This window comes from Protopterus annectens, chromosome 3.part0, assembly GCF_019279795.1.
Source record: "Protopterus annectens isolate FY-2018-M chromosome 3.part0, PAN1.0, whole genome shotgun sequence".
Classification (NCBI taxonomy): domain Eukaryota; kingdom Metazoa; phylum Chordata; order Ceratodontiformes; family Protopteridae; genus Protopterus; species Protopterus annectens.
The window spans coordinates 1,913,444,592-1,913,470,160 of record NC_056731.1 but is presented as its reverse complement, the minus strand read 5'-3'; the positions used below and the strand labels follow the sequence as shown (position 1 = coordinate 1,913,470,160).

The window sequence follows — 25,569 nt, the reverse complement described above, 5'->3', positions numbered from 1 at the left end:
ATACATTTTCTTAAAGCAATAAAGTCTGCAACTGAAATGCATGCCATTATTTAGTGACATTAATCCTCAACGAGTTGCAGAAAAGTACAGATTTTATGATGAGCAAACCAAAAATATCAAGCAAAATTCTGGACATTTTGCAAAAATCTGGACAGTTGAGAGTTATAGAGCTATGCCATCCAGCATAAGCTCGGTCGCTAAACATAGGGCAGGCTAGTTCTCTGCCGCGACTGTTCATAGGTAGGTACTAGGCTATCAGCCCAAGGGCCTACGTAAGCCTAGCCAACAAGGTTCTCTGGCTTACGCCACCCAAGAAAGTTATTTTCCTGTGCCACTATCGAGCAGAGACACAGAAGTGATCCCGGGGGTGTATTTCCTATTTCCCTTCCACTCATCAAGATTTTTCTTGAAGAGTGCTAATGAAGAACTTTGCTTGATATAGATGGGTAGCCTGTTCCAGAGTAAGGGAAGTCTCTGGGACAGGGATCTATCCCTCCAGCATGTCTTGTTTATTGTGGTGACAAGGTTTAGGTCCCTAGAACATGTAGCTCGGAGGGATTGGGATTTCTTTAGGTGTAGCATGTCCAACAGCTCTGGGTTTGACATAGCTTTATATGTTAGGCAGAGATCACCTCGGAGTAGGCGATATGCTACGGATTAAAGCTGGAGTTTTTTGAGACAGTCAGTGTAGGGCATTTGTTTGAGGCCAGTAATCCTCTTTGTGAGGTACTTCTGTGGCCTTTCCAGCTGCTGCAGATGTCTTGTGAGGTACATTCCAAAAGGGGCGTTGTACTCTATAATGGGTCTAATGAGTGTCGAGTAGAGGGGAACAATGACCTATTTTTTCCTGGATAAGAACCCTTTTATGATGAGGTGTGCCACGTAGAAAGACTTCCTGACTACTGTGGCGATGTGACTATCAAAGGAGAGACTACTGTCCACCTGGGTCCCAGGTCTCTTATCACACATTCGGTGTTAAGTAGATTGCTGCCTATGTGGTAGTTCATGGGTACAGAGTTTTTACCAAAGGGGATGACACTGCATTTTTTGGCACTGAGCTTGAGGCCATGGCTCTGACACCAGGCATCTGTCTCAGAGAGGCCCTTCTGTAGGAAGTCCACATCATTTGAGGACTCGACTATGGCTCCTAGTTTGCAGTCATCTGCTAACTTCATTAGCAAGAGGCCTTCTGTATTAGCCTGTACTTTAGAGAAGTAGCTACCAAACAGGAGAGGTCCCAGGACTGAACCCTGTGGTACTCCACTTGTCACTGATTTGAGGTCAGATTTGGAGTCTGCAACTTTTACAGTGTGGGTTCTGTCAGTAAGCCAGTTGGCAACCCATCTTGTGACATAGGGATTTATACCTAGTTTAGTGAGTTTAGCTATAATTCCAGAATGGGGGATGGTGTCGAAAGCCTTGGCGAGGTCAAGATAGGCTGTGTGAACCACCTTACCCTCATCTATGGCTTTGGTGACTGCCTCAAAGAAGTCGATCAGGTTCAGGAGGCATGATCTGCCTTTCACAAACCCGAACTGGGTGGGATCCAGAGTTTGGAGGTTATCAATGTCTTTGTTTATGAGTTCCATGATGATACGTTCCATGGTCTTGCAGACCAGGCTCGTCAGGCTAATAGGTCGATAGTTCCCGGGATCAGTGGTGGCTCCCTCTTTGTGGAGTGGGGTAACTGTTGCTGTGCGCCATTCAGTGGGCACAAAGTCTGATGCGAGGCTATTATTGAACATGGAGGCTATTATTGAACATGGAGCCAATTTGTTCTCAACTTTGTGCAAAATGCAGCCTGGGATGTTGTCCGGTCTCATGGCTGCTGTGTTTTGGCTTTAAAGAATGTAGCTTTTACCTGTGTAGTTGTGATTACAGGGACTATGCATTCTTCCTGTATAGATATGGGCCATTTAGCGGGAGAGAGTAAAGTTAGCACTGAATCTATCTGCCAGGATGTTGGCAATATCAGTTGGTTCTGTAATTTTCATGCCGTTGTGCTGTAACTTAGAGCAGATCTGGGCGTTGCCATCCAGATTCTTGACATAGCTATATAATGCTTTGTGGCTGTCCTTAGAATTAGTGGCGATTTTGTTTTCATAGCTAGCTTTGGAGGATCTTATAAGGAATCTCAGCTTCTTACTGAGGGTGACCAGGGATTAAATTAATTCCAGTATCTAAGAACGAATGTGAGCTGTAACGCAGTGCTGTCAGTCTTCATGCATGATTTACTTGCATTCTAGCCCAAATTTATTTTTTTAATAAAGAGGGTAGTCGTCGCCTGAAATATACGATAATGACATCAGTAGCAGAAAGCGCATTGCTATTTAGCGCGAAACTTTAAACACTAAGACGGAAGAAAAGGCAAATTAGCTGTTGTGTGTTTATAATTTCTATAGCAACAGAGAGCGCTCCCTTGTTCGTCTATTGTATGCGACGTTAAAAGATTTGAATGGAAGCGCCAGGCAGTAAGAGGAAAGGCAAGTTTTGATATTGGTCTCATTTGTATAGAGATAAATTAGCTGTAGATTTTAGTGTGAAAGTATTCATTCTTGCGTGCACCCGCATTTAAAACACAATGGCTCATTCTATACATAAAGGAGTAAAATACATTAGTGCTGTTTTACAGGGATTATGTTCGCCCTGAAAAGATACTTGTAATGGGGAGTATAGTAAAGGGAGTGTTAAAGTAAAATAATTTAACCCTCATTAAAGGCAAACATTTTAAATAAATTCAGATTCTACGCTCTATATTCTATAAATCTATAGTTTTATTTTTTTAACACCAGGAAAGGCATCAAATATGTATTTGCTCCGTATCTAGTAGCATAGTAATATTGCTGCTTTTACCAGTATTGCTCTCTCTGGCGTGGATGCAGTTATTAACGAGTTTTGTACTGAGCGTAACAGTAATTTATGGTAGGCATGTGTTTTGCTGAGATTTTCTCAGGACGGGCCAAATTCTCTCCTGATCAAACGTTCTAACTATAGTAATCCTATACTGCCACAGGATAAAACCTCCTCTAAGGGATTATTGTGATAACCTTTTTTTTAAAGAAAACCAGTGTATGTGTCACACTTATCCTTCAGGTATTCTGATGTGCTTCGGTTTATTTAACTCATCCTTGATAAAACTGTGTGATTTTATTACACCTACCCAGTAAATTGATAGCCTAACTTAAGATGCTGGTGTTGTACACTTCCGAGAATGTCACTAGAGGTATACACCCACTGTTAATATGTAACTAACCATATCTCCATAGTGCATTTTTTTTCTCAATAACGTTGGTAAGACGGTTTGACTTTCTTTTTATTCCCTTTCAGGGAAAACATCTTGAAACATGGGAAAACATTAGAACTGATATGTATAAGCTATAAATGGAGATATAATGTGTTGGGATTACCAAACTAATAAAGTTAAAAAAAAGGGGGAAAAGTTCTGATTACAAAATTAAATGGTCCAGTTATAAAAACAGTGCAGTCATTAAAGATAAGAGTGGTAGACAGCTGTTTAAACTTTGTCAACTATTTATCTACCAAGTTTAGGAAAGTATATCCTGTTGCCAGTCTAATCCTAAAGAGAAAGTCTAGTTATGGGGGAACATAAGTCAAGTCGGCAAGTAATGTTGCTGAGTAGCTGTAGAAGTTTTTATTCTCAGCTGTGTTATATTTTTCAATATTTCTAGGTACTTTCAGTTTCTTCCTACTTAAAGACATAGGAGGCAAACTGACATTCCTAAATTGGCCAAAAGGTGTGCAGATTTTGTGTGCTGAGTAAGAGAAAGTGTAGATTCTACTCTGGATGGGAGTCCAGTCCAGAAGAGGTTTCAGTGTCTTTTTGCCCATTGCTGCCTGAATACTTTTCAGCTCCTTGCATCACTGTAAAGGATAAAGTGGGTTATTGAAAAATGGATGACTGTCTAATAACTTCAGTGAAATTATAGTACCACTTTATATTTCACTGATCTGACCTTTATTGAATACAGTGCTGTGTTTTATAGCCTTTGAATAAGCAACTTGAAAGATTTGAAGATGTAAAGTGATTCTCTACAAGAAAAATCATATGTTTGAAAAACTGTAACTTTTCATGAAGGCTTGAGGAACTGTCAGCATATACTTTGTCTTCTAGATTAAATAAAACACCAGACAAAGTCTATCCAACCCGGTAACCTTTAATTATTAATATTGAATGGTTTTGTCTATTCAGAGTATAGATATTTTTAGAATGAATCCATTCCTGATATTTTGTTCATCTGTGGACAGGAAATTTTGGGGGGATTTTGAACTGCATGATAATTTATATAGGTTTCATAGGTTGGTACTAGGCTATCTGTCTTATAGGTTACTAAAAGATTACCTGCATTTGTTTTGTAATGTAGTGTCTGATTTGTTTGAAAGTGTAATCTTGGAATGCATCACTGGGGAGATTAACATCAAATTGTCAAAAGTAATATATACTTGTCAGTACTATAAAACAATTGGGCAAAAAATACACATTGCCTTCTAATTTTCTAGAATAATGTTGTTGCAGTCCAAAGGAGTTATCATTAATGTATTTATATAAAAAATATATATATATACATGTATGGGAAGTAGACAATATCTTATGGCAGTCAATCTTCTTGAAAGCAGTAGGTCCCAAGCTTGACAGCTGAACCTATTAATCTATGAACCTATAGTTTAAAGGTATGGTATACGAAGCATATGCTTACATCAAGACACTTCTGATACTTACAGGTTTAAGTAAGTTTTTATATGCTTTTTAACAGAATACAAGGACAAAATGTACTTGGGGCAAGAGCGTATAAATGTAATAGTTATGCAGTTGACATACCAGGCCTGTTTATAAATATATATAAATATATATATATATATATACACATACACATATGGGGGTAGGTATTGTGAAATAATGCTGATAAAATAGAGAAAAAGTTATAAAAAAATAACATTATATGAAATGTTGAGTTATGCGCAGATGTCTTTTTTTTTTCTAAAGTTTATAAATTCATGTTTACCATTTTCTTTTAAGTACTTTTGTGTGTGTGTGTTTATAAGGCATGGTAGTATGAAATGGTTTTGTATTGTCTCTTTTTATACATTTGTGCTTTTTTTAGAGAGTGCAGCTTCACTTTTATGAGGTTACAAAATTTTTACATGTATGATTCTGCACATCTGTCTGTTACTAGTAGCTTTACTGAATTGCTTTCTGGTACGTTGAGTAATGAAAATTTTAGTCATGGTATACCCTAGGATTTATTAAGGTGAAAATATTCACAGTGCTAATTTTTGTTTTATTATTTAACTCAATAACAGTTTTTATACAATTGTGTAATAAAAAAACGGGGTGCAGGCTATGCGTACATTCACCCACTGTGATATGGAGTGTACTCCCAGTGTAAAGATGAGAGAGTAAACCTGTCAGCTTGAGTAAATCCACGCATAACCAACACCTGTATTACTTGCCGTGATAGTTATACTATGTCATAGTTTAAAAGTTCTGTTTGTTTTTGCCTCCCTGCCAGGTGTGTGAGTATGGAGCATACACTGTAGTGGTATGTGAGTCAAGACATTTAATTTCTTATCAGACAGGTAAATGAGCAGTAAGTGATAAGCAGCATTTGCTGCTTGGGATTTGTCTTTATAACTTTAAAAAGTGATGTACATTTTATTTGGAATCACATGTTCCTCTTTCTGGTGTGTACTTGTTGATGTTCATATTTGAGCATTGTATGCCATAGACAGATGGAAGCATTTAAAAATCACAGCTGCAGAGGCAGAAAAAGAATATAACAGCATTTATGTTTTATTCCATAAGTAGCTCTGAGTTTTAAATGTCTGAGTTTGTGTTGTGAACTTCATGCATTTAGGCCTGCGTGCATGTACATGCTTAGGAAATAACCTCAGAATTATGCGGTGTTAATTTCCCAGGTCTTACTGCTTTAGTTGATGATTAGGTGAAATTCATCATCACACCACTCTCAGTATCTTAAAATAAGCAAGAAACCACCCACAACATGATATTTACTGTTAAGATGTTTTCACATGGCCATGGCTATTACAAAGGTTTGCACTCACTCACCTTGTTTAAACTGAAGGAGTGAGTTTGGCATAATGGTTAAAGTCTTCAACTCCTAGATACAAGATGCACGGTTTGATTTTGACCTCGGATTATTGGCTAAGCTTAAAATGACCCTTAAGGGCAGTTAGCCTAGTATTCACCTATGAACTTATAATGAGAAAAACACATGTGCACCCACCCACCCTATATATTGTCTTGTCGTGCATGTGCTTCAAGTATTTTTTTGTATTCCTATATTCAAACGTTTGCATAGTTCTGATAACTGGAAAATGTGTTTTGTTGTGTCAAATTGTTTTCCATTTGAAGGTAAGCACTTTTTTTTGGGGGGGTGGTTCTAACAGTCTTTTTTTTTTTTTTTTTTTTTAACATGCCTACCACTGCATTTGTGATGTTTAGCAAATTATGTTTTGTAAATTATGCTTCACAATACTGGAAAGTGTGTAAAATTTATGACTGTATTTTTATGAACTACTTCAAGTTTGCAAGTTTTTTTATTTTTTATTTTACATTTTACATTTGTTGACCGGGCCAGTCTAACTGGATATATGTCCATTTTCAGTAGAGGCCCTGGGAGAAAAGCTCCACTACAACATTATTCTAAAGAAACCAAAAAATACTACATATGAGTAACATATTTTAAGAATTAAATTTGATATAGTGACTAGTAAAAATGAAATATTCATTACATAAGAGAATATAAAATGACATGTTTATAACAGGATTAACATGTGTAAAGGCAATATTAGAAATTTAAAATACAACTTAATATAAAAAAGACAAAGACAGGGTGAATTTTTTTCATTCTTCTACAAGGGATGCCTGTAACTGTGCATGTGAAGATGGTGGAATGAGGAGGAAAAATTTTTAGACAGGATTAGTACAGGGGCAAAGCCATTGTAAAGATAGGTGGATTCTTAGATGCTTTTTGAAAAGTGGTGTGGATTCCAGGGATGTTAGTTTGGTAGGAAGCTTGTTCCAAGAATTTCCAATACTATTATTGAAAAGACAGTCTCCAGATTTGTTGTTAGATTTAAGGGTGGCTAGTAGTGACTTGTTAGTTGAGTGTAGGGTTGTTAGGTTTTTATAAGGGCTAATAAGGGTAGAGAGTATGGGTGTATTTGTAGGATGATACAGGATCTTGTGGATAATAGTTAGTTGTTGGAAAAGAATTTGATTTTGCAGTTCCAGCCATCCTAATTTTTTTCAGATTTTGGCAATGGTGAGTACGGAATGGGGAACCAGTTGCAAATCTGGCAATGTTGTTATAGGAGGTGGCCAGTTTGTTTAGGTTATTTTTGGATATGTTAGTGTAGATAGGTGAGGCATAAAGAAGAGGGGAAATTAGGTGAGTTTGGGTGATAGTAGTCCTGGCAGAGGGAGTAAGGAAGGTTTTTAGTCTAAAAAGTGAACCAAGTTTTCTATTAAGTGATTTGATAGTTAAGTTTATGTGTGGGTCAAAACCAAGATTATTATCGATTGTTACACCTAAAAGCTTGGTTGTGGTATCAGGTACTATTACAGTGCCATTATTTGATGTTACTGAGAAGCAGATAGTGAGAGACTTTTGAGTAGGGGTAAAAAGTAGGAGTTTGGTTTTCTTAGGGTTTAGGAGGAGACAGCGTTTGGAGAACCAGTCTTCTGCTAAGTTGAATACTTTTTGGGTGCTAGACTGTAGTTCAGCCTGAGAGGCTGCAGTACAGATTAATGTAGAGTCGTCAGCATATTGTATGCAGGTGGTTTGAGGGAGAGATGAATTCAGATTATTAATAAATATAGAGAAAAGGAGGGTTCCAAGAATAGAACCTTGTGGGACTCCTAGGGAGACAGGGAGGTGAGTTGATAGGTTATTGTGCCAGAGTACTGCTTGTTGTCTGTTTTCTAGATATGACTTAAGCCATTTGATGGTTAAAGTGTCTCCTATAAGTGATTTAAGGGCATATAACATTAGGATGTGATTCACCATATCGAAGGCTTTGGAGAGGTCTAAAAATAGAGCTGAGGAGAGCAAGTTGTTATTGTGATTCTTAATAATACTGTCTATAAAGGATAGTAGTGCGGTAGTGGTACTATGAAATGGTCTAAAGCCGTGTTGGCAATCAGCTAAAAGATTATTTAGTAGGAGATGATCAAGGAGTTGCCGATGAATGCATCTTTCCATGATTTTAGCCAATGGAGATAGTGCTATGGGACGAAAATTGGAGAGTTCAATTGAGTTGCCTCCTTTGTGTAATGGGATAATATGTGAGACTTTCCAGAGTGATGGGATAGAACCTTCTGTAATAGTTCTATTTATTAAGATGAAGATAGGGTAAGCAAGTACACCAGCTGTCATTTGTAGAAATTCAGCTGGGAGGAGGTCAGCAGGAGTGCAAGGTTTTAGTTTGTGAAGTAGTGTACGGATGAGAGTTGTTGGAACAGGCTGCAGTTTTAAGGCTGGAGGTAAGTTGGTTAGAGAGTATGTCTTAGGGATGCTAGTGGAAGATAGGGTATTTGCTAAGGATTGAGCTAAGGATTGAGCTGTTTTCAGAGAAAGAAAATTCTTAAAAGTATTGGCTATTTGACTAGGAGTATTCAGAGTTGGATTGGAAGGTGTAGGAGTTTTGGAGTGTCCTGGGTGGATTAGGCTGTTTATACCTGTCTAGAATTTTTGTGGGTTTTGATGCTGGGCTTGCTGGAATTTCTGGTAGTAGTTTTTTTTTATCTTGGAGTATTGATTTCTTTGTAGTATTTCTGAGCTGTCTAAAGGTTTCCTGATCAGTTGGGTTTTTGGTATATCTCCATTTGGACCAAATTCTATTTCTCTGTATCATTTTTTGTCTAGTTTCTTTTGTTAGCCAAGGTGCTGGTTTGTTCCTAGTACGAGAGGGGGCATGGTGTTCTAGGATTTGAAGGAAGTTTGTGTTAAAATAAGAGACAGCTTCGTCAAGAGGTAGGTATTTTAGGGGTGACCAATTGCATGCTTTAAGTTCAGCTTAGAAGTTAGCAGGTTTGAAGTTTTTTTTTGTTGTAGGTAGTTCTGAAGGTTGCTTGGTTGGATATAATGTTTTTTTGTCTGATTAGGTAGGTAAGGGAGTGATCACTAATATCATCTGGGAGTGTACCTGTTTTATAAGAGAGGGGGTTGTTGTTTACCAGTATCCAGTCTAAGGTGGCTTGCTTATTGCTGGGTTTATGGGTTCTGATAGGGGGAGGTGATCATTTTATTAAAACCATAAAGGTTTATGTGGGTAGTTGGTTTGCCAGAGGTACAACAGTTCCAGTCTATATTGAAGTCTCCAAGGAGTATAGTTTCTTGTGGGAAGGAAGTTGATGGCCAACTAAAGATATTCTCAAGAGTATTAATGTTATTACCTGGGGGGATATAGGTGCAAATTATGTTTAATGATTTATTGGTATTAATCAGGAGCTTAGAGATTAACATTTCAGCATTACTGAGTGGGGGAGGTTTTACATCTATTGATAATACATGTAGTTTAGATTTATACAGTATAGCAACCCCACCACCTTTTTTATTAAGTCGGTCTAAGCGTAGGATATTGTAACCTGGTGGGATTATATCATTATCCTTAGTAGCAGGTTTGAGCCATGTTTCGGTTAGACATAGGATGTCAAAGGAGTGCAAGTCTAGGAGGGCATGTAGTTGAGTAATTTTATTGTTTAAGCTGCCTACATTGAGGTGGCCTATGAGTAGAGAGTTATGGGAATTAGTGAGAGTGTAGGAGGTGCTGGGGTAGGGTGAAGTGGGATCTGAGGTGGAGGTATTTGGACCTGAGTTTGGTTGAATGTCACCATGAAGTAGTAGATGCTCTTGAGGAGTATGAGAGTGTTTCAAGTGCCTGCATAAAAAGGGGATAGATTTTCTGGTCTGGTGATGCTTTATATGGTAAAGTCTATGAAATTGTGGAGGTTGGTAGGCTGAAGAAGATGTAATATTACTGTGTATTTGTGGGGCTAACTGGGTTGGTCCTACTGGGCTAGGGGCCCATTTTCAGAGGAGACCCTAGGAGAAAAGATTCATTAATAGACAGTAACAGTACCTCACAATTCAAACAATTAAGTTTATATAGCTATAATAGACAACAAGAGAGTTATATAAGTTGATTATACAGCAGAAGTGAAAGACATATTATACTTTACAAACGTAAAAGAACATAGAAAGCAGGCATAAATCAAAAAGGAACACCATGTATATGCAGAGACAGTAAATATATACAAAGAAATGTTTTTGTGCATTATCATCATTTGAAAGAGATCAATATATGCCACCCTACAAGGAGTGGTGCAAGATAGGGGAGTGAGGTACCTAAATAAGTGAATGGGTGTAAGGAGGTTAGGTTGCGTCATGGCGGGGGCAGGTCTTGGAGTTGAGAAGGTGAATTTTTAGTTCATTTTTAAAGTGTAAGGCATGGGTGATTGAACATATGTGTAAGGGAAGCTTGTTCAAGCATGGGCAACAAGAGTGTTTGTGTAGTATTTTGCCTACAGTTTTTTTAGGTTGGTAGATGTCCAGTTTGCTGGTTAGAGGTACAGAGGATCCAAGATGGAGTATAGGTAGAGATTAAGGATGAAAGAGATGGGCAGAGTAATGGTTTGTAGAGAATAGAGTGCAACATTTGAAATTGAGATAGCTGCAGTTGTTTGGAAGTTCTAGCCACTGGAGGGAATTTAGTGAAATACAGTGATGTGCATTGTATGGAGAGATGGTTATGAATTTAGCTATTTTGTGGTAAGTTTTTGGAGTTTGTTCAGGGTTGTGGCCTGAATGTTGGTGAGAACTGGGGCATCTTGTAGGAGGAAGGGGAGGAGGAGTGTCTGTCCTAGGTTGAGTCTTGAGTTAGGGGTTAGAAATTTTTTGTTCCGATACAGTAGCCCCAGTTTCTGATGTTGTGTTTTTTTTTTTATACATTGGAATATGTGCAGGTTAAATTTTAGTTATAATCCAAGCAGAACAGACACCAGGGATCCACAGGCACAAAACGTTTTTAATGACAGGAACCAGCACGAACATATACCAACGTACAGCACACCAAAGCACTCCCAATACAATTAACGTTTCCTTAAAATCTCGTTTTCGTCACCAACTTCTTCAGATAAGTTAGTTTCCCATCAAACCCCTAAACTTATACGGCTACCAATTAATTGTCATCCAATAAAATTGGATTTAGTTAAATGAATGTTTAAAATTTATACATTGCAGATGTAAGTAGAATCAATATAAAAAATAAATAAGATGAAAAAGTGTGTTAGTGCTTATTTGAAAATTAGCTACAATTAAATCTTAGAGAATAAATATATAAAACTAGTATAAATATAATAAAATATACATTTTATATAAAAATTGGAAATAACACACATAATTAAAAATTGTGATGCGCATACACCCTCTACAGGTTAATATTAGAATGCACCTGTTAGTATTTACAAATCAATGTTATGATGGAAAACCATCTCAATGAAATTTTAAAAAATGTATATATGTATGAATAAATGAGAAACAATCAAATGATATTACATACAACCAAAAAACAGGTGTAGTTGTTCTTTATAACTTAGCAGATCTTAATTTTAAGTACTGGACCCAGGGAAATCATATAATTCAAACCTGGGAACCTCGTAGATTCTAGTACAATTTGCCAAAACAATTCCCTGTATTCTACCCGTGTCTCCCACATTCCTCCCCTAGGGTCGATTTCCACCACTTCTAAAACAAAAAAACTGGTATTTAGCTTTTGTACAAATACAAGAGTGTTTGTACAATGCGTTACTATCTTTCTTGGTCCTAATGTCGTAAAGATGTTCATAGATCCTTTGTTTCAACTTTCTCTCACTTTTGCCAATATAAAAAGACCCACATTCTTTACATATCGATAAATATATAATTCCTTTGGTATTACAATTTACAAATGTATTTAAGTAAAGTTTCTTTTTCCTTGCCTCTAGGTAGTAACTCTCACCAGTTTTTAAATGGGTGCAAAAGTTGCATGTTCCACATTTGAACAGCCCTCTTTTATTTGAAAGCCTGTTGGTATCTAGTTTCTTTGAACCCTTCTCTAATAAATTTTTTAGGGTTTTACCTTTACGGTGAACATATTTTAAATTATCATCAAAAATGTGGTTCAGGTCAGATATTTTGGCAAAATTCCTCCACTCTTTATCTATTATTTTCCTTATAAGGCCCGCTTGGCCATCAAATGTAGTTATAAGACCTCCACTATACATGTCTGTAGCTCTCCCTTTACAAGGTATTGCAGTTTGTTTTGAAATAGTACCTATAATTGGGACACACCTGGTGTTCCTACCATGTATTACTTCTTTATGAATTTCATCAAAGAAACTGCCAGGGTAGCCCCTATTCAAAAATTGTTCTTTTAACCATTCACATACTTTATTAAACCACTCATTGTCAGAGGTCATCCTACTTATACGAACCAACTGTCCCTTAATCACCCCCCTTTTTTGGAAATGGGGGTGGGAACTGGTGTAGTGTAAGTAGGAGATAGAAAATGTGTCTTTTCTAAATACTTTTGAAACAAATTGGTTTTCGTTTTTAGTGATGGTTATATCAAGGTAGTTTAATATATGATTTTCAAATTTATATGTAAACCTTAAAAAGCTTGTAGTGTTGTTGAGGTATTTGACCAAATCTACAAAAGACGTTTGGTCACCCTTCCACAAAAAAACACAGGTCATCCAGAAATCTACCGTAAAGCAACCATTGGTCTTTATATATGGAGTTTAACAAAAAGTGATTTTCCCAGTAGGCCATGATGTTGGTGGCATAGGTGGGGGCACAAGGTGCACCCATTGCCACACCTCTCACTTGTTTAAAGTACTCCCCTTCAAAAAATATAAAGTTGTACTTCAACACTATTTCCATAAGTAACAGTACAGTTCTAAATTTGTTGTGTGTTAAAACTTTGTATTCTACCAACATTTCCTCGAACCACTCCATCCCAATGTCATGGGGTATACTTGCAAAAAGATCTATAACATCCATAGTCCCAAAGGATAATTCATTAGAGCATAGTGAATGATCCAACTTCCCTAGTAAATCCCAAGAGTCCTTTAAAATGTTCTGTTTTTTAGTAACCAATGCCTTAACTTTTAGATCCACATATTTGGCAAGAGGTGCAGTTACAGAACCCTCGGCTGATACTATTGCTCTCAAAGGTGGATCGTTCATGTCCTTATGTATTTTCGGAATTCCGAAAATAGATGGTACTCTGGGTTTTTCTACTTTCAAGTATCTAAAGGTATCTAAGTCAATCGAACCTTCCATGAACAAGTCATTAAGAAGCAAATGGATCTTCTTATAGGCTATATTGATCTCGTTTATGGATGTTCTAGCATATTTCTCTGAATTATTTAAAATTTCCATCATTTTGCCTTCATATATAATATGTTCCATGAATGCCACCCCCCCCTCCTTTGTCAGGTTTCATGACTCTAAGGCTTTTATCATTACATATTTCTCCCAACATAGTTTTTTCTGATAATGTCAAATTATATTTCACATAGTTTTGTTTTAGTGATGTTCTTAGTGTATTCTCCAATGTTCTTTCAAAATTTTTTAGTTTGGGATGTAGTGGGGGGTTAAAGGTACTCTTTCGTCTTAAACTATTTTTTTCATTTTGGTTAGTTTTACCATTAAACATGAGTTGTAAATTCTTCTTCCTAAGGAATAGTTTGAGGTCCACTAATAAATTAAAAATGTTAGTTTTCTGTACCGGTATGAAACCAAACCCTTTAGAAAATAGGTCAAAAGTAGTTTTAGTAATAGGATAACTAGAATAGTTGTAAATGCTAAAATCCTTGCATGTCCATTTGTGTCCCGAATTGACTATGTTATCAGTTAAGCCCACTTTACTGGATTCCTCATCTGAGGTCTCCAATGGTTGCCCTTGTAATTTTTTGCATAATATTCAGTACTGTTTTTAGATCTAAGCCTTTCGGACCTTCTTAGAGGTGGGAATTATGTGTCAAAGTTTTCATCTGCAAAAAACACCTCCTGATTAACTTTGGGTTCAAAATTGTGACTATTATAAACCCCTGTGTTTTTTCTACCTCTATATTTAGGTCTTGGGTAGTGGGTTTTAGTTTTGTATTCATTAAGATCCCTTTCTATCTTGTTGAATTTTCTGTTCTGCACCTCCGTGCATTTAATCTCTATATTCTTTAATAGTTTAAAGTATTTGGCTTTCTCATCTTCTATTGTAAAAACCAAATCACCTGTAATACCATTATTTAAATGTTCTATTTTAACATGCAGCCTGTCCATTTCCATCTCATTGTTTTTTATAATTGCTCTCATAACCTCCATTCCACATTTGTCAAAAACAGTTAATAAGTCACAGTGAAAATCACTACCTTCCATAACATTGTTAGGATATTTACATATTCTCAATCCTTTAGGAACTATGTTTAAAGACGGGCAATGTTTCAAATATGCATTGTCCATTTCCAACATTTTAAATTTATATAGAATAAATCCAAGTCTTCCAACATAGTACTATAGGTCCCATTATTAACAGACACAGGCACTTTTTTCATGCTAAATTTGACTTTCAAAACAATGTCAGAAAACAATTTCCTAGTACCTGTAGTATTAATGTTAGTGTTAAATGTCCTCTGGTTGTTGCCAACGTTCATGGTACTGCTTGCTTCTTTAGGAGAATCCCCCTCGTTGTCACTGGTAGTAAATATCCTAGGCAAACCTTCAAAACTGGCGTTGGTTAGCCCATTATTCGTTTCACTCGCTCGTTTATCAGTTTCTGAGACCGGTATCCTTCTGTCTTTGCGAAGCGTTCACTTCCCTGCTTCCTGGTTCCCTGGAGGTGGTAGCGACGATAGCAGCGTTGCCATTGATTGGCTCATGGGTGTCAGAAGTCCCACCAACTGCATCAGCTGACCAATAAGCTTGCGTAGCTCTCCGAGTTCGGAGCTACGCTGTGTATTGTCTGTGTTGAAAGTACCTGCTGGATCCATCCGAAAGTACTGAGAAACAAGAAGAAAACGGTAGGTGCCCAAAGCAAACTGATAATCCAAGCAAAACAGACACCAGGGATCCACAGGCACAAAACGTTTTTAATGACAGGAACCAGCACGAACATATACCAACGTACAGCACACCAAAGCATTCCAATACAATTAACGTTTCCTTAAAATCTCGTTTTCGTCACCAACTTCTTCAGATAACAGTTTCCCATCAAACCCCTAAACTTATAGGGCTACCAATTAATTGTCATCCAATGAAATTGGATTTAGTTAAATGAATGTTTAAAATTTATACATTGCAGATGTAAGTAGAATCAATATAGAAATGATTTCCCTGGGTCCAGTACTTAAATTAAGATCTGCTAAGTTATAAAGAACAACTACACCTGTTTTTTGGTTGTATGTAATATCATTTGATTGTTTCTCATTTATTCATACATATATACATTTTTTAAAATTTCATCGAGATGGTTTTCCATCATAACATTGATTTGTAAATACTAACAGGCGCATTCTAATAGTAACCTGTAGAGGGCGTATGTGCATCACAATTTTTAATTGTGTGTTATTTCCAATTTTTATATAAAATGTATATTTTATTATATTTATACTAGTTTTATATATTTATGCTCTAAGATTTAATTGTAGCTAATTTACAAATAAGCACTAACACACTTTCATCTTATTTATTTTTTATATTGATTCTACTTACATCTGCAATGTATAAATTTTAAACATTCATTTAACTAAATCCAATTTCATTGGATGACAATTAATTGGTAGCCCTAGTTTAGGGGTTTGATGGGAAACTAACTGTTATCTGAAGAAGTTGGTGACGAAAACGAGATTTTAAGGAAACGTTAATTGTATTGGAGTGCTTTGGTGTGCTGTACGTTGGTATATGTTCGTGCTGGTTCATGTCATTAAAAACGTTTTGTGTCTGTGGATCCCTGGTGTCTGTTTTGCTTGGATTATCAGTTTGCTTTGGGCACCTAAATTTTAGTTAGTCATCAATGATGACCCCAAGGAGTTTAGTGTGAGTATCGGGTTGGATAATCGTGTTGTTGGAAGATTTGATAGCAAAGGTGGTTTTATGCTGAGTAAGAGAATGGCAGAGGAAGAGGAAGAGTTTTGTCTTTTTTGGGTTAAGGATAAGTAGGTTGACAGCCATTTTTCAGTGGATAGAAAAGCCTGTATGGTAGGGTATGGAGCTCAGAGATACTGTTTGAGATAGAAATGAGTGTAGAGTCATCTGCGTATTGAATGAGGGAAGATTCTTTGCAAGATGTGAAAAGATCATTGGTGAAGACATTAAACAGAAGGGGACCCAAGATGGAGCCTTGAAGTACTCCAGTTGAGACTGGGAGGAATGGTGAGGTGGATGAGAGCCATTTAACGGATTGCTGCTTACCGGATAGGTAGCTAGAGAACTAAGCTAGGGAGGTGGGATAAAGGTTGAGATTAAGTTTTGAAAGCAGTAAAGGATGTGAGACTGGCGGCTGATTCAGTCTGACATCCTGATCTCACATACAGATAACTGGCTTGGTCCAAAAGGAAGGCACTATTCTGGACAATATTTTTCACCTATGGCTTTTTTTAGTCTATGTCTGGAGAGGCTGTCAATATGTACTCCTACAGTAGAATGTGTGAGGATTTTTTTTTTTTTTTTTACTTTCTTGCTGCCATTAAACAACCATTGTCAGAAAAGAAATCATATATGCTAGAGCATACCAGAGTCAGCCACTTAAACTGAGAGCAAGTATTTTGGAATCTGGCCTATGTTTTTATGATCTAATTACATTATCTGACTGTGTAAGACCTCAGATCCCCAAGCATACAACATAAACAAGAAAACATTATGATGCTTTTAAGCTTGGGCAGTGTTTCACCACAGAAGTCTTTGGCACATTATATCCTCATTTTTAAATACTAATAACTGTAAAACATGAAACCTTCTCATGTGATGGGGCATTTATCAAGAATACTGCATTATGAGCAGTTTGTTGCTCTGCACTGAAATGACTTGCATCAAAAAGTGTGACCCTAGTGAAATAAAAAAGCTTTAGTTTTCTTGTAGTTTGAGAAAGGCATGCTTTTCTTCTTCACTTTACTGCTCTAAAGAAATACATTTATCAGATGTGTAATTTTTTTATACAATATTTACAAGAGGGGCATTAGAGTAAAGCACCCCATTAGTATATACAAGCGTGTAAACATAACAGTTACGTGATAAGGTATTCTACTCGTATGAAAAAGTGGAAACTTTAGCTTAGAGAATGGGTGACCTGTACATTGGCACCATGATTCATGAACGAATGTTCTCCAGCAGGGTGTTATTGTACATGTAATGCCCACATGAGTCTCTCTCTCTCCACGACAGCATATTAAGGTGCCGTGAAGCTCTGACATTAAGGAAGCTAATGGTCACCATTATAAAATTAAAATAAATAGAACATTAAAAATGTGCGTGTGTATGAGTGCATGAAAGTGAGAGTGAGATTTATTGAGCCATTATTTTACACTTGCTAAGCAGAACTTTTGCTGTTTAGTGAGTGTAAAATGAAAAGAAACATTTAAAAAAGAAAAAATGTGTGCATTTCTGTCTATATGTATTAGTGTATGCATGCTTGCGTGCATGAAAGCGGAAGTGTGTGTTTGTGTGTGAGAGAGATTGAGAGCAATCAAGCAGTGGCAACAGCAGTAAAGAGGTATGTGTACCTCTTGGCCTGTTAGCTCAATAAATCTGGCTAAACCCTAAATTATAGGGGGGGGCACCATACCTCTCAACTGTCCAAATTTTTACAGAATAGCGACAATCATTTGAGAGTTGTAGATGTCTTATTCTTTTAAAAAACACATGCCAACACAAATGCTGTTATTCCAACAACTTTCTAAGTTTATAAGAGGAATATTCAAAATATGTTCTTAAGTTTAGACTTTCGTCTACTCATTATTTTGTAATCTGTACAGATTTTTTGAGCTTAGAGGTTGAGAGGTATGGGGGGGAGGGCAAAGGCTGAAAAATATGAACAGATTTTAAACATTGATGTTATAAACTTACATGTTTCGACAGAGTTTGTAAACTGTGCATAATTTGTATTATTGTATGTTTGCTTTTGTAACTACCTTTGGAGCTTTTCTCCCCGGGCCTCCGCTGAAAATGGACATGTATCCAGTTGGACTATCCCAGTCAACAAATGTAAAAATAAATAAAATTAGAAAGTTACTAGAATAAAAGGACTTGTTAGCATGCATTTTCTGAAAGAAATGCTGTCTGAAACTCAAATGTATATCATTATTAATCGACTTAAATCCCCAGTGAGTCACAAATTTGATGAGTAAGGGAGTCAAAAAATGAGGTAAATATCTGCATATTTTTTTTAAATCTTGTATTTTAGATGTAAATTAATTCATTTACATAAACTACAGCAAGTCTGAAACATTAGGCAGAGGAACTATTTTACATTTAAAGTATAAATAATAATACTTATTAAAGCAACAATTTTACAGACAGCCCATTCTCTAAGCACAGTAATGCCCTTCAGGGTGTGTGTTACTGTGTAAATAATGCCCTTCCAGAGGTGTAGAAGCCCTCTGCCTGCTGCATTTGGCCTCAAGACTACCCCTGGGCAGGTGCTTACACAGTAATCCACACCCTATTGGGTGTTATTGCTTGCTTAGCCATAGTATGGACAGCCAAAGCTTTGTATGCAGAAGGCTACTTTGAAAGCATGTTAAGACATTGTTTGTGCAGATTTGTTAAAAATTGCATGTGTTTTGCAAGGTGGCAATAATTTTCTTTTAAATCCATATTGAAAAGGCATCTTGCAGTTGTCTCTTCTGTGCCATTGTAAACATCGATTGGTCCAAACGGGTTGGTGATTTATGTTTGCAGAGTATTTTCCAAATTACATTGTTGAATGTGTGCTTATTATTATTGTTACTGTTAAATTTTTATTTTGTTTGCTTACTGAAAAAAATCGGAAGCTTGCTTATAGTATAATTTCTTTTTAGGTGGAAATGTTGACTAAGATGACCACGGTCATACCTATCTAAAATGTTCAAAGTGCTGAGAACAAGCCTTTTATTTATTTAGTAGGCAATAATATAGAGCAATGGAAAAGACCATGTTTCTCCTCCTATCTTCAGAAACGGTGATAATGTAGCAGCAGCTTGTCTAAGTATGCTATCACTGTAGAATTCTGATACACGGATTGGCAAAGTTAAGTATTCCTCATTAGTGCCTTTGTTTTATTCTGAGTTTTACAGCTGGGAGGCCAGTCATGATTATCTGAAAAATAGGACATCCACATGTTTTTAAACTGGTGATTTATCCAGATTTTAAGGATATTAAGCTTTTGATATTTGGTAGCTGACATTTCAGAATAATGTTGTCTTAACCTACAAACTGAATGCATCTGTGATTGATTCTTGCACCCCTCACATGATTATATATCGACTGTGGCCAAGGCATATAACATTTCCAGTGCATCTTATTACTCTTGAGTGCAGATGATTGTCTTTAAAGCAGAAAGAAAAGATTAAGTAAAAAAATGTGTATTTGCCATTTATATTAAGGACAATCACATGTCTTTTCAGCAATGACAGGGACTTGAGAAACTCTTCAAGAAAAATCTTGATGATTGGATGGGAGATAAGAAATTTACCCCGGGGATCACTTCTGTGGCTCTGCTCGACAGTGGCACAGGAAAATAATTTTCTTGGGTGGCGAAAGCCAGGGTACCTTTGGCTAGGCTTATATAGGCCCTAGGGCCAATATTCTAGTACCTACCTATGAATGATATTCAGCAGTACACTGAGCCAATACATAACAATAGCACATACTCATTCATCCCCAGAAGGTACCGCTAACATATTAATTGATAACTTTGGCTCAGACTTTACACTCTTATTTCCCACTGTTTCCCCCATGTATTAGCTTGTCCACCCCTGCAGATCACTTTGGTGTACATCTTAAGGGCCGTCTCCATGGCCAAAAATAGTAGCTGTATGGGTCCAAAGAGCATGCCAGTTTACCTTCTTGTCAACACCAAGAATATCCTTGTAGACTTGCTAGTGAACATACTCAGTCTCAGCTTTCCCACTGGATTCACGCAGAAGTGCTGTATTCATCCTACTCCACTCTGGAAGACCCACTACTTACCCTGGAAACTATAGATCTGTAATCCTTACCAGCGTTATAACAGTGCAGTGCATCATTATGAAACTTTTTGACAAGGACATTAGTAGTATACAGTCTCTTGATCCAAATCAAATTGAGTTTCTTTAAGGTAGATCATGCTTCCTAAAGTTGTGGATGTCTTTGAACAAGTTACTGGTTCAATGGATGCAGACAGATTGGTTCACTTGACTTACCTCAGCCTGGTCAAGGCCTTTGATACCATCCCACATTCTGGCATTATTGACAAGCTAATCTAACTAAATGTAAATGCCTATGTTATTCCCTGGATAGCAAGATGGTTTGCTGACAGAATCCAGTTTATTAATGTAACAGGCATGCTGGCCTTGAAAAGGGTCATCATTAGTTGTGTCCCCTCAGAGATCAGACCTTGGGCCACTAGTCTTCAGCATTTACTTCTGCAATGCCAACAGAGTCTTCAAGAGCCTTTGGTTGATTACGTTTAGGGTATAAGTACTTACTTTGAGTCATCACAACCTCTCTAGCTGACCTCAGGATTCTCCAGGGCCTAACATGTACAAACAAGTGGCGCCTTGACTATGACCTTAAGCTAAATGCCATGAAATATAGTATTGTGTCCGTTGGCACACATGGTCACCCTTGCACCTACCACATAGACAATCCCTTTTTGAAAAATGACAATTGTTAGACTGGGCACTTTGTTGAAAATGAGCTGCTGTTTGATCACCATGTATCCACCTTTGTTAGGAATCCTTTTTATCTAGCCAGATGCATTATCAGGGATATATATTCTAGTTCAGGGGAAGTTATCCTCTCTCTACCTTCCCTCATTAGACCCATAACAGAATATAATCCCATTTCGGTATGCACTTTTCCAAACGTGATGCATCTGAAAAGATTGTAGAGTTTTCTCACGTAAAAAACAAGGGCATGTCTTCCTTGTGCTTCACCGGCTGCTTTTAAAGCACTGTCTTCTCGGTTTCCTGCAGATTCTTGAGTAATAACCTCTGCCTTGCCTACAAAGCGTAAAGGGATTCAGTCTTATTAGACCTCCTGCACATCTGCAAAACTACCAAACAACACCCACTCTAAGGAACTAAACTTCCACCACAGAATAAAAATGAGCTGCTGGTGAGACATCTATCTCTTTTTTTAAAGATTCCCTCTTTTATGAAATAGACTTCCCTTGGATGTAAAGCAAAGTGGCTTCCTGACCCTCTTTAAGCACATCCTGGGCTAATGGATGGGAAAATATAAATTCTCCTCTGGTCTACCCCAACAAACCCTGACTAAAAGGGAATGAAATTGGGTAGTAGTTATTCATGTTGTAGGGTACTGATGAATTAGGATGTCGAGGCTAGGCAACAGATAAACTACCTGTTTAATAACCTAGCATGAACGTATGAATGGATGTGTACAATGGATGCTGCATTTTCTGCTTGGTTAATACGGCATTCAACTTATTTGTCGTGTTTGTTTTTCTATTGTACTTTAAGTACCCTAGTGGAAAAGTCCATTGGTTATTTTGTATATAATTTGTATCCTATATGTCCTGCTTGTTTTCATCCAGTGCTGTAGTCTTTGTTGCATCATTAGATTTTTTTTACGAAAGTCAGAAATGGAAATGTGACTGATAAAGAGAAATCTGTCAAAGTAAAATTAGGAACAATTTGCAAATTTTAACATTTGACCAGCTGTTTTTTTAAAAGAACTCAACAGGAAAGGAAAACTAATGTGTGTGGTTGTCGGTGCCAAGGGACCAACACAGAGTCTCTGTACAGTTAGGTAATTGGCTTCTCTCAAGAAGTTTGACATGAATAGCAGTTATGGTATGCTGTAAATTAATTTTAGAGGGAAAAATTCCATCAGACATAGGAATAAAGTAATGTGAGGTGATTAGCACTCTTAACTGTTGCTTTCTGTATCTGTATTTTTTGTTAATAGTACAAGGTCCAGTACACACATCTGTCTGTACATGATTTTAGTCATCCTATGTAATTCTGCTTAGGATTGTCTAGTGTGAAAAAAGCCTGCACTATTTAGCTTAGTAATATCTGTGTTCTTTAAACCACTGTACTAGGCTATTATTTCTATGAAACATTTTTTTTTAATTTAAAATATGTTTTAGGGAACATTAGGATTTTTTTTCATTTTTAAATTTAACAAGGATCTACACAGATTAAATGGTCTTGTTTAGTTTTTATTATTATTTTTAATGCCCCCATACTATCAGATGTAGAGAAAGATCAAATGCCACCACTTTATTTGCAACAGTAAGACTAAAAAAGGCTTTCTCACCATTCATCCTCGACCCCTTTACTCATCATTCTCAAAATGTGCAAATATAGCCACTGCAGTATAGAAAATTAATATCTTACAAGTAAGAGGAAAACATCCTATCATGGTCACTGGTTCTGGACATAATTGCCATTGTTCTTAAGAAAGTTCTGAAAAGGGTAAATCGGTATACTTGAAATCGTACATGAACAGCAAGAATAATATGGACTTTTTATGTAGTTATACTAGCCATACGAGATGGACATGCTTTGTACATAATGCATATAGTATTTATTGTATGCTAAAATGTGTACAGTTTGACTAATAGTAGAGTCAAAACATATTTGCTATATTTCATAAAATGTTTGTGTATTACTTTAATTCCCTTGCATTATTTTGGAAGTCGTGGTTATCTCATTTGTTTATATGTTACCTGAAATATCAGTAAAATATTTTTAAAAGAATTAAGTTTCATGTAGCTTTTCTTTGTGCAAGGAGTTATTTTTCTTGTTGGCAAAGAGTTGCTTGAACTAAAGGGGGTTGTAAAGATGAATCACTAATTCTGAACTCTCCAAATGTCACAGTTAAGAAATCCAGAGAATATTTCTCCACCATGCATGAATCACCTGAGAAGTAACTTGTTACAGTGCATTAATTTTCCCTGTGTTGCTGTTTCACTTTAGACTTCAGTCTTCCCATTAAAATGTCTTCTGTGCCTTTAAAATGTGTCACTAGTATATAGTAGTAATTTAACTCCCTCCATTTGTCAGCTAGTGGCAGTTCTAATCGACTGGCGTCCCTGTGAGTGAGCAGTGCCATAGCTTTGGAAACAAACAGTTATCTGACACTTTTTCTAAAGGTGAGCAGAGATAAGAAAATGATAGACTAATGAGCATATTCAGCCCTGTCACCAGGATTTTTGAAAGAACAATTCACCAACACGTTTGACAGATATCCTAGGTGAAAGGCAGCATTGATTCAGACCAACATGCAGTACTGCCACAGCAGTCTTAGGTGGTCTCAATGGATCACAAACTCCTCAGTGCATGATTAGAAGTGTGATGCAGTAAGCCTGTTTTGAACTGGTTTAGCAACAATCTGCCTCACTGCAAATGAGCAGTTGTATGGCAAAACACTTCTGGGATTGCTTCTGGTTGCTATACTCTCCAAAGGTGGTGGTGTTTCCATATTCATAAAGGATGCGCACACCTCCAGACTGGTAGTCCAACATAATGCATCAGAGATACTTCAGATGCAGCTAACATTGGGTAAGACAGTGATTCAGGTCGTTGCCTGCTATAGGTCCCCAACCATGTCCCAAGACTCACGCTTCACATTCCTAAGCACCCTGGAGAATACTAGGATCCAACCTAACACACTCATACTGGGCGACTTCAACTACCCCTCCATTAACTGGGTTAAACTACTCGTACCAATACAATTGCCCATTTCCTGGAATTCATTAATTCCAATGCCCTGGACCAGCTCATTATTACCCCCACTAGAGGTAGCAACATCCTTGACCTGGTCATTGCTAACATGGGCGACCGTTGCTCTACAACAATAGTCAATTCCTCCCTGGTTAGATTTGACCACAAAATAATCACCTTGGAAATACACCCCCCCCCCCCCGCAAAGGTAACCACCATGAAAAACTTCTCCAAAGCTAACTTTGGGCTCTTAAAAACAGGGGTGGCTAACTTCACTGCACCCATGCAAATGGAGAATAGTTGCATGACTGCCGAATCATACACCAATGCACTGTATGAACACGTACACAAATGGATGGATCTCGCCATACCCAATAGAACCAAGATGCTCTCCTCCAAAAAAAGGAAGCCAATTTGGTGGTCCCCTGCCATAAACAAACTCTACAACAGGAGGAGGAAACTGATGCGGAATAAATTGAAGTCCCAAGTCTGGAAAAACTCCCTTATCAGCCTCAACAAAAAGTTGAGATCCCTCATCAAATCCTCTAAAGCTAACTATGAAAACAGAATTGCAGCAGATAGTAAAGACAAGCACAAGGCCTTCTTATGTAAAGAATCTCCATGGCAATACCCAGATTTGCTCTGAGCTACTGCACAATGGTACTTCCTATACCAAGCCAATAGATATTGCCAATATACTGGCCGACAGATTCAGTGCCAACTTTAGCCCTCTCTGCCCCAACAAAGGACCAATCACAATACCAGTAGATTGCCAGGCATCCAGTATTCCTGTTATACAGGTTAAAACTGTTCAACTGTGGAGCTTTTCTCCCCGGGCCTCCATTGAAAATGGACCTACATCCAGTCAGACACTCCAGTCAACAAATGTAAATAAATAAATAAAACAGCACTGTCCAAGGCCAAGAATGCAGCTTCTGTGGGACCTGACAATATCCCTGGATGTGTTCTACATCAACTACAGAGTGAACTGGCACCTCACTGTGTGCCCTGTTTAATCACATCCTCACCTCAGGCTTTATCCCCAGCGAATGGTGCACTACTGCAGTCATCCCTCTCCACAAAGGAAGAGCGACTACAGACCCTGGGAACTATCGCTCCATTAGCCAGTCGAGTCTGATATGCAAAGATATGGAACGCATAATCATGGAACTAATAGACAAAGATATAGGGACTCTCCAAACTCTGGATCCCACACAGTTTGATTTTGTCAAGGGTAGATCATGTCTGCTCAACCTGGTCGACTTCTTTGAATCAGTCAATAGAGCTGTGGATGAAGACAAGGTGGTTCATACAGCCTACCTTGATCTGGCCAAGGCCTTTGATACCTTTCCCCACTCATGAATTATAGAAAAACTCCACTAAGCTAGGCATCAACCCTTGTATCACTAGGTGGGTTGCAAACTGGGTCACAGATAGAACCCACAGTGTGAAAGTAGCTGACTCCAAGTCAAACTGCCGACCTGTCCTGAGTGGAGTCCCACAGGGTTCAGTCCTGGGTCCTCTCCTGTTTGGTATCTAATTCTCTGAAGTCCAGGCCAACATGAAGGGACTCTGGTTGACAAAGTTTGCAGATGATTGCAAGTTTTGGGAGCTATTATTAA

At 37.5% G+C, this 25,569-nt stretch overlaps 1 protein-coding gene across 1 annotated transcript in view; it reads left to right on the top strand.

Moving 5' to 3' along the window:
- Positions 1–2,341: 2,341 nt before the first annotated feature.
- Positions 2,342–25,569, top strand: part of LRRCC1 (leucine rich repeat and coiled-coil centrosomal protein 1) — a 1,845,576-nt gene continuing 1,822,348 nt past the window's right edge. The window contains exon 1 of the mRNA XM_044066062.1: positions 2,342–2,483. The gene's annotated coding sequence lies outside the window, so the exon portion shown is untranslated. The remainder of the gene's footprint in view (positions 2,484–25,569) is intronic.